Source organism: Pinus tabuliformis, chromosome J, assembly GCF_031772625.1.
Source record: "Pinus tabuliformis cultivar Carrire ecotype Pingquan chromosome J, CPIR1, whole genome shotgun sequence".
Lineage (NCBI taxonomy): Eukaryota > Viridiplantae > Streptophyta > Pinopsida > Pinales > Pinaceae > Pinus > Pinus tabuliformis.
The window spans coordinates 317,872,775-317,881,043 of record NC_142295.1 but is presented as its reverse complement, the minus strand read 5'-3'; the positions used below and the strand labels follow the sequence as shown (position 1 = coordinate 317,881,043).

The window sequence follows — 8,269 nt, the reverse complement described above, 5'->3', positions numbered from 1 at the left end:
TTTGGCTCGTTCATTAGGCGGAAATCTGATGGTAGAAGTTATGTTTAATTTAGGGTTTTTTTTTTCCCTAGAAGGCAACCCCTCATTATAGATGAGGGAATTCTATTGCGGCTGTGTAGATGTGTATTCTGAGCGAGAAAGAGAAAGGAGATTGTGTGAAAGAGAAGACGAAATTATAATGGATCTGTTGTAGGTTGTATCTATTCATTTTTCTAGATAATATAAAAGGAAGGAATGGTTGTTTCTCCATGGACGTAGCACAAATTGGGTGAACCATGTTTATCTGTGTCTCTCTTGTTTTTTTCCCCTAGGAAAAATCGTAATTTTATTAAAAAATAACAAAATTACATTTTGTAGATGCTGAAGCGCATATCCATTAGCAGGTCAAAGACTGATGTTCCAAGAAAATGACCAGAAAGAAACAAACCGGAATGAAATTAATGTACATTTGGGGAGAAAATTATGCTTTTCTCCCTTTTTTCTTCTTAACCTTTTGCCACTCCCCTTGGGTCGGCAAAGACAAAAATAGTATGAGAGAAGTGTCCTCCACAGGGCGAGGATTATCCTTGTCTGAATCAGAATGGTCTGAGGAATGATGTCTTTTCACTTCACTAGTGTCCGTTGTGTCTGGTATCTTCTCCAGTAAAGAGTCCACTAGATCCTCTGGTACTAATTCCTCATTTTCTGGCTCCTTGTGTATCTGATTGTTTTCTGTGGGAATGGGGTGTTCCTTGCCCATATCTTCCTCCTCAGCATGACTATCATCAGGGTGGAATTGCCATCCCTTGGGCTTTTTTCCTACTTTCTTCTTCCTCCGCGTATCTTTCTTGGCTTCTGGGCATGTGTTTTGAAGATGCCCTATTTGTCGGCAAATTCTGCATCTGAATGTAGTATTTTCATAATCTAGTATCTGTGTCCAACATTTCTGTTTATACTTTAGTTGTATTTGGTCTAGCAGTCCTTTGCTGAGATCTACTTCCACACACATGCGTGCAAAAGTGTAAATTCCTTCCTCCGTTCTTTTTGTGTCCATTTTAATGAAACGCCCAATGGTGTTGCCTATACTTGAAAGGACTTGAGGGCTCTAGAAATGTAGTGGTAGGTTGTGAAGACGAACCCAAACCGGCATCTGGGATACAATCATTGTATTTGGATCAAATTCTGGGAACCATGGGATAATGAAGAGACCTGTGGATCCCATGAACCATGGTCCTTTTCTCCATAATGATGTCCCTGTCCTCTCCTGTATGAAATTTGACAATGAAGAAGCCTTTGGAACAGAGATGAATGTCACGTGTATTGGTCCAGGTTTTGACAACCCAAAGGAATAGGTCCATAGGTTTGGGCCAGAAATAGTTGAATCTGCATATTAGTGCTTGATTTTCGAATGTAGAATAGTACTTGTCTGTTTCTAGTATATCCATATTTAGTTTTGGGGTGTAACTCAGTTGTTCCACAATGCATGGTGCGTTTGCTATCCCAGCTTGTTTTGTTGTTGTTGCAGCTGGTTTATTTCCTTCAAGAATTTCTTTGAAGGATAACCCTGAACTTTTTTGTTTTTGTTGTGTTTCTGGGTTTTTTGTTGTGCTGCTTCCTATCCTGCTGCCTGAGGGCTTTGTTTTGCAATGATCTGCCACTCCTCCCCTCAGCTGCAGGTTGAGGGTGATGGTAGACTCCGGTAAGATTTTGTAATCCATAAGGGATTTGTTGTCTTGAAGTACTCTACCTCCTAAGATCAAAACCTGTGATCCTATAGGATAACCAGTGTGCTGGAAGATGATGTTCTTCAAAAACAGTACTGATTTGGTTATCTGTACCCATGCCAGATGTGTCCTCCCAGAAGGGGTTTTTATAAAAACTTGAAAGGGAAGAGGGTTTACCAGCTGTTCGGGTTTTGGTGCTGTCTGAGGGTAAATTTGACCATCCGCATCAAAATTGCCACACATCTTCGTATGCCCAGAGTTTTCCTTCCGGCCATGCTGAGGAAATGCCGAGGAGCCAAGATCTGGTCTCGATTGAGCTGCTCCTGTTGCTCTGTTGAGCATGACCCTGAATGGAGGTTGCTGAGGGACCAAAGTTGCCTAAATCCCCACATTGTCCTTCAAAACCCAAGTTTCTGTTTGTAGATCTTCATTTGGGGTTGTGTATCTACCTATTTGTCGCGCTTTTTTCCTCTTCCTGGTTTTCGCAGACTCCTTTCTGCTGTACCCAAAGCTCAGGGAGTAAATGTCCGGGTGGTTGTCGACGATGGCATAGTCTCCAGAAGCCCTAGTAAAAAAACCTCATTCGCCGACATTATGTTTCATGTTACAAATTGTGGCTCCCTCCTAGATAGACGTCAAGGGTAAAGCGTTACCCTCCCATAGATTGGCCCTCTTTCCACGGTATCCAAACTGTCCCGGGTACCTGCCTTTGGCCGCTACGAATATCCCCTTCTGGGGCTTGTAACTGATTGGGAGCCTGAAGGTCACTTGGCAGAGGGGAGCACCGCATCCAGGATCGATGTTGTCAATGATAAAACCCCTGAGGTATTCATTTTGCTTGCCATGGGCAAGTCTCCAAAAACGTGTTGGTCCCTTCCTGTGTTGTGTGTGGGATTTGAACACAGAGCCTGCTCCCTTCCTCTGTGCACAAATAACACAACCCATGTCTCCCCGACACCTTTGTCGGCCCTCCTCCAAAGCTTGAACAAGATTATCCTTTGTCTGAGACGGGTGTTCCAGTCGCATGTCCGCCATTTTCCTCCTTCGTATCCTCAATTCCCTCTTGTTCTTACAGTTTCTTCTACTAATTGAACCTTGGTTGAACTGGATATCTTATAATTCGAATATCTATTGTGACCCGCTCAGTGTCTCTCTTGTTTTATGTGTTTTCTGTGTGTATATTTCTATAATATTTATGTGTTCCATTTCTCTATAATATATAATTTTCTAACATTTCCCTTATACAAATCAATAGATTTTAACCTAGTGTATTTAAACCCACAAGGTTCATTGAATGTAATATTTGTATATATTAGTCATGAAATGTATAATGATAGAGTGTGTGTGGGGGAGAAGTGTGGAGTATGAGAGTAAATGGCCAATGATAATTATGAAAATATTATATTATAAATATTTTAGTCTTAATGAAATATATCTGAGCTTTTTAGTGTAATTGTTGTGTGGGTTTTTAAATTTATTGATTAGAATTTGCAAGCAGTTACAACTCGCATCAAATTTTGGTATCATAGTTGGTTAGCTCTTCAGAGAAAAGAGTCAGAGATGTTTATACTCTTTGAGATTGAAAGAAAGGATAGTTGATTATACAAACATTAGAGTTGCACAGTAGAAGAAGGATGGAGAATTGCAAAATGCAATAGGTAAACTAGTATTTATATTTCTGAATTTATATGTGCAGAGGAATTGATGTTTGTAGGTAGCAACTGAAGGAGAGTGATATTGGATCATAGCTTGGAAGTTGTGATAGAGAGAACAAGTGAAAAAAATATTGTGGCAAAAGAACCTTGTAGTAGAGGAAGTTCTCAAAAGAAGTAAACCGAGTAAGTGCAACAACCAAAGGATCAGAGGAGTGCTCAAGAATTTTCTAAGGAGAGAACCAAAGAAAATACCAAAAGGTCAAGCTAGTGAAGAAATATTAATGAGGTGTTGAGTAGCAAGAAGAGGAAACTTGCTACAGAGGAGAGGCTTGGTCGCATTTCACTGTTGAGCATGGAGAAGCTCACAAAGTTAGAAAAAAGGATGACCACAGATGGTCATTACAAAGGTTTAGGTGAAAGCTACAAGAGAAGGAAAGAAGATGTCAAGGAAAATGACATAAATAAGAAATTGAGTGATGAGGAGTTTTATAGGGAACTCACTGAGATTAAAGTAAAACTGAATGTACTTATGTAGCGACTACATAAACATGAGAAAGACCAGAAATGTGGATGGAGTTTTAAGAAGAAAGTTTACAGAATTGTTTGCAAGAAAGTTGCGGAAGAAGATAATGCACATGATAAGAACCTGGTCTAAATAAGGGGAACTCAAGGTAGTTGAGTAAGAGGCATAAAAAGTGCAATATTGTGACCGAGAGAAGGGGCCATTGCTTGGAGAGAGTGAGGATAACGTAGTGGATGAGATCCAAGATTATCATATTGGTAAAACTAACTAATTTTTTGTGGATGCAGGTATGTAATATGGTGGAAAATTACCTAGAACTATGACAAAATTAGAGGAACAACGGAATGAAAATTTTGTTACAAGTGATGAAGGTGAAGGAGGACAGAACTCTTACTCTGTTCTAAGCTAGGATGAAGAGAAACACTTAAATGCAACACTTGGGAAAGGAGGTACAAAGAGGAATGATGAACATGAAGATGTGATTAGCAAGATAGAATCTATGCTATTTCTCGAAGATGAAATCCAACCTCGCGTACAACATTCAAAACAATTTTTTAGATATTTTGAGGATGAGATGACATTTTCGCAAAGTTGGTTTACAAAAGATGAAGGTTGCATAGTGGTGGAAAATTCAATTGGTTTATAGAATAATATTAGTGTTTCATACAATAGTATCATGCCTAAAAATAAGATGCAATGAACGAAAGTTGACAACAAGCTTCAGTCAAGAAACAAATTCGGCAAGAGATTGATGAGTTGTGGAAACTTATGAAGCAACATTCCGAGAGAATGTACGGAAAGGAGAAGAAAACATTCAGTTAAAGAATGTAGTAAGATGAGAGAAATTATGTTATCAAATTAAATGGACAACAACATAATAAAGTATGGGATAGAGGAAGAATGAGTAAAGGATTTTTTCTCCTTGGAAATGATCAATTACAATTTAAAGTTTGGGATCTTGGGGAGTTGTTACATAAAAGTGACAGACCTCATAGACAAGAGTCTATGAATAATTTTCTACCTTCAGTCTCTGATGCAGGAGCATCTAGGGGTATCTTCAAAAAGGAAATTTTTGAAAGTCCTCCAGAAAAGTGTAGAACTTATAAAAGCTGGAAAAATCTCTAGGATTTCTAAATTATGTAAAAGCTCTAGAAACGCGTGGTAGTTAGGATAGGATTAGTTTTGTAAATATGGAAGGTGTCATAAAAATCTCTAGGGGTATCTTCAAAAAGGAAATTTCTGAAAGTCCAACAGAAAAGTGTAGAACTTATAAAAGCTGGAAAAATCTCTAGGATTTCTAAATTATGTAAAAGCTCTAGAAATGCGTGGTAGTTAGGATAGGATTAGTTTTGTAAATATGGAAGGTGTCATAAAAATCCAACGTCATTGATTTTTCCCTTATACAAGACCAATAGATATTAACTAGTGGATCTGAACCCACAATGTTCATTGAATGTAATCTTAATATATATTAGTCATGAAATGTATAATTATAGACTGTGTGTCTAGAAGAAATGTGGATTATGAGAGTAAATGGCCAACGATAATCAGGACAATATTCCATTGTAAATATTTTGGTCTTAATGAAATATATCTGAGTTTTTTAATGTAATTGTTGTGTGGGTTTTTATATTTGTGGATTAGAATTTGCAGGCAGTTCCAACTTGCATAAAATCCAAAGCTGTTAAAGAGGACCAACCTCCAAATCAAAGAATTCTTAAAGAACAGGATCAGAAACATGTCCTTCATACTCGTGGTCTGTAACTAATGTTAAGAATTTTCAATTTCCTAGGTTTTGGATTCCTTGTTTCACAGAAGATACATATGTTTGGATCATCATGCAACCATTTTTGAAAGGGCATTTGGTCACGTATATTCCAAAGTAGAAAGAAAAAATATTTATACTCTTGGAAGAATGGCTTAATATGGAGAGTATTTTTGGTAGTTTTGGTGATGTAAGTTTAGTTCAGAAAAGGCCGAGAAAATTGAAAAAGAGAGCTCTTAGATCTGCTACATGTTGCTGATGTTCGATGAGCAGAAGTGGGTTTGGTTTTTGGTTTTTCTCAATGGAGGCCCATATTGATCGCTGTCACCTTCCCCTCCACCTCGTCCATCCTCCTTTTGCCTCCATTTCCCGGGGCTTGCTATCGAAAATCATATGAAAAACCTTTACTCTCAAGCCCCAAGCGCAAAGTTTTAAAACCCATAAGACTGCTTCCACACGACCCCGCGCTTCCACAACCCATCGTCGTCCTTTGGTCGCAGTCGTTGATCGTTCCGATCCAATGGTCCCCGCCGCAAATAACCTGCCCGCCTGTCTCCTGCCATCCGATCATCTCCGCCGCGATCGGATGGCGATCGCTTCCCCCGCTGCCATAACTTAACCACGCGTTAACTCACGATCAACGCAGTTTTCGCCATGTCCCATCCACCATGTGTCACCTGATGATTATGATCGCGAGCCCGCGTACGATTACCACCCACCTCCGAAAAGCGGTGCGGGGAATACTGCTTACCACCTGTCCGCTCGTCCCCGCCGGTTAACCTCCGCACATCTTTCCCGCCCGATGACCGTCGGATCGACCGTGTCCAGATCCAATGGTTCACGATCGTCTGCTCCCGTTTCTCCCGATATCTCCCGCTGAGCCATATCCGCCGTCCATCTATGCGATCCAACAGCCGATATCTATCCTCCGCCTGCTCGTACATCCTTCATGAAGTCAACACACCCTGGTCACATCGTGCACCTGAAGGACGACAGTGATCATCTACCAAGTACCTGACGCATTTCATCTCCAACAACTGCATTCAAGAAACAGAATGGCCGAGTGGAAAAAGGACCAACCTCGAGCAGATAAAAGCATTGATCAGTTATGGAACTTCTTCTGTACAACACTCCATCTGCCCAAGAAGGACAACATTATATTAGAAAAGATCAAATTCATTTATTAAAGCAAGCAAATTGTAGCAGAGACCCATATTAGATAGTTAAGGTGGTTGGTGTTCCATTATGACCCCTCCACGCATAGAATAGTAGAGCATTTTTTGTAATCAACCTCTATATATATCCAGAACACAGATGTAATCAGGGTTGATGGTTGTTGTTTTGATGTAAGGATCAACTTCTGGAGACTGTAACTACTTTGATACTTGTAGCGTCTGGTCTTCATTTTCAGCTAATACAAGCTTCTTTTGCTGTTAATTGCTCACTTTCCATTTCTACTCTGTTCTAGGTGTTATCACTCAGGTTGTTCCCAAAAGTTGTAAGAAAGGGAATACGGCCAAGGTTCTAGGTGTTATCACTCAGGTTGTTCCCAAAAGTTGTAAGAAAGGGAATACGGCCGAGGTTCTAGGTGTTATCACTCAGGTTGTTCCCAAAAGTTGTAAGAAAGGGAATACGGCCGAGGTAACCATAGACCAATCTTTTAGATACAGATTCTAGCCAATCTACATCCAGAGAGGGCTCTCTCTTTATGATTTAGCTTTGTTTTTGAAAGGTATTAGGCTAGTTATGAAATTCAAGGGTTTTGTTTTGAGTTTGGGTTTGGGTGGTGAGATTCAATATAACAGTGAGGTAAAACTGAGAAGTTCAGTCCATTGGGCATGATGGAGTCAAAAGAAGACAACTTCCTAGATTGGGTTTCTTAACAGAGGACGGCATCACAGAGCAAGGTAGTCAAACAGGGAACAATTAAAGGCTGGAATCAGATGGAATGGACTCAAATGGATGAAGGGAAAATAATAATCCTTCAACATATTGACAGAGGGAAAAATGGATGATTGCTGTTAAGGAGAAGTTAAGAATTCCTTAGCAAATAAAAAATATGAGAGAATCAGGAAACAGGAGCAATTAAGAATTCACTGTTTATACTAATTTTGAAGAAAACACAGAGAATAATAAAGACTAAAAAGAGAGTGCAGTCAAGCAAATTCTGAATTATTCTTTCTCTTTATCATTCAGATCATGAAACACAGATGATGTAATAAACAAGGAAAATTGTAAAACACAAGATATAGGGGACTTATTGATCCGTAGGTTGATTCAAGAATTCTGTGACAAGTCCTCTGCATCAATTCTTTATCCAGTAGGCCAGACAACAGATGGTTCCAACAGCTTTTTATTCCAACAGTTCAGTATTTACAACAAAGTCTAAAGAAATCTACACATAGCACCCAACCCCTTAAAACTCTGATAAAGGGTGTATTTATACTATAAAATATGTACAAAAATATCTCATTTACAGCTGTGAGATAATAATTAAGATTAACCTAGAGTAATTTACAAGAAAAGTAGAAACGACTGACTTATGTTGTGCTGGAGGCTGGCTTTTTAGGGTTCGGCTTGCAGCTATCTTCTGCAATAACTGTGCACATTTGATAGTCTTTAA

General features: G+C 39.3%; 1 pseudogene; it reads right to left on the bottom strand.

Annotated features, from left to right (window-relative positions):
* Positions 1 to 2,327: 2,327 nt before the first annotated feature.
* On the bottom strand, positions 2,328 to 2,738 carry LOC149227018 (large ribosomal subunit protein uL2 pseudogene; annotated as a pseudogene).
* Positions 2,739 to 8,269: the final 5,531 nt, after the last annotated feature.